The following is a 2,343-nucleotide window of genomic DNA, read 5'->3' on the forward strand; positions in this document are numbered from 1 at the left end:
ACTTTCAGATGCACCTGAAAATGCTGGAGGGAGATACTGCTAATAATTTCTGCAATATCCTCCAAGTGATTCAATTTTCAAAGCTGGTTTATAGTCACCGATTCCTTTTGGGTAAGGACACCTATTGTGATGTCATGGGTTTTGGCAGGTCAGGTTATAAATGACTATATTGTAGCACAGTGTGTCCATCAGTAAATACAACAACTGGGTGATGTAATAATGACAGTGTCCACAGCAACGACTTCAGACAAATGTGAATCGGTATCCGCGATGGGGGTTTTATGACCTCTGATTTTCACTGGTCACCTTTTGTACGGGATGATTAGATAAACAGACGCCATGGCTGGTGCAGGCTGAGTTCCGTCAAATTCTACAAAATTAGGAAGCGGTCAGTAAATTTAGGCACAAGTTTTAAATTGCTGAAAATCTAGAAGCATCAGTTAAATATTACACAGTACTAGTTATGCTTTCAGTAATCTGTTTTTCTTTAAAAAAAATAAGTGAATTATGTACAGTCAGCTATTGTTTCTGAGACGGGATACTTGTGCACTTTCAGATATGTACTACATGCTATTTAAACTGCCCATAAAACCACATAAGCACTATGTTTGCTCAAAGAGGGTTTTGAGCAAAAACTGTACTTGGGTATTTCTCTGACTATTTTGCATCTTTACTGTATGCTTTATAGCATATTATCAGCTATCATCTTGGTGTTTGGCTCTTCATATAGTAACTGCCCATTACTTTATTCTTTCTTTACAATTACTTGAATCATATTTGTTCCGCTACTTTGCAGATACTGATCCTGCAAATGTGTACGATTTGACATTGTACCTTGCTTGGGGAATTTGAAAAGACTATGTGTGATATTGAAAAGTCAATATTTTATTTATTTATTGTTTGCGAGCAGTTTAAGCCTTTGTGACTAAGAGTATGTGACATGGGGTATGCCATTGATTGACGCAATATTTATGCAAGACATTATTGATTATAGAATTATAATAACACACAGGGAAGACAGTCATCCCACGTTGGTTCTTGCTGGACTAATCCCTTTGGCCCTGCTTTTCTCCTTTCGCCTCGCAAGGTATTTTCTGTCAAGTTTCAATTGAACATTTTTTTAAAAGAGCTTATTGACTCAGTTTTAGCTAACCTTGCTGTGGGCAACTTCTAGAGCACAACCACTTCAAATATATAAAATAAACTCCTTTCACTCACCCCCCCACCCCAGCACCCTACCAGTAATACCTTCTGCTTGTCAGTTTTGATCTGTGTGTGTCCTAGTGCCGTTTCTCTATTTACCTTCTATTTCCATCATGTTATTGTACACCTCTGTCAAACCTCCTAATCGTGTTTAATCCAAGAACAAACGTCTTCACTGAAATCTTTCATACTGGGAATCACGCGGTCTTTTGTCCATCTCTGGCACCCACATATCCTTACTATGCGTGGTGACCAGAAATTGATGCAGACCTCCAATTATAGTTTAACCATTGTTTTTTATAAATGTTTGACATAAGCTCCCTGTAGTTATAAACCATGTCTCTGTGAGGCAAAGAATTACCAACAATGTACTAACTATTCTCTCAACATGTTAGGTTAGGTTAGGTAAGGGGGAGGTGCAGCGAGACCTGGGTGTCCTTGTACTGAAGTCACTGAAAGTTGGCTTACAGGTACAGCAGGCAGTGAAGAAAGCTAATGGAATGTTGTCCTTCATAACAAGAGGATTTCAGTATAGGAGTAAAGAGGTTCTTCTGCAGTTGTATAGGGCTCTGGTGAGACCACATCTAGAGTATTGTGTACAGTTTTGGTCTCCTAATTTGAGGAAGGACATCCTTGTGATTGAGGCAGTGCAGCGTAGGTTCACGAGATTGATCCCTGGGATGGCGGGACTGTCATATGAGAAAAGATTGATAAGACTAGGCTTGTATTCACTGGTGTTTAGAAAGATGAGGGGGGATCTTATAAAAACATAAAATTATAAAAGGACTGGACAAGTTAGATGCAGGAAAATTTTTCCCAATGTTGGGCGAGTCCAGAACCAGGGGCCATAGTCTTAGAATAAAGGGGAGGTCATTTAAGACTGAGGTGAGAAAAAAAGTTTTCACCCAGAGAGTTGTGAATGTATGGAATTCTCTGCCACAGAGGTCAGTGGAGGCCAAGTGGATTTAAGAGAGAGTTAGATAGAGCTCTAGGGGCTAGTGGAGTCAAGGGATATGGGGAGAAGGCAGGCACGGGTTATTGATAGGGGACGATCAGCCATGATCACAATGAATGGCGGTGCTGGCTCGAAGGGCCGAATGGCCTCCCCCTGCACCTATTTTCTATGTTTCTATGTTCCTG

Source organism: Amblyraja radiata, chromosome 16 (genome assembly GCF_010909765.2).
Source record: "Amblyraja radiata isolate CabotCenter1 chromosome 16, sAmbRad1.1.pri, whole genome shotgun sequence".
NCBI lineage: Eukaryota > Metazoa > Chordata > Chondrichthyes > Rajiformes > Rajidae > Amblyraja > Amblyraja radiata.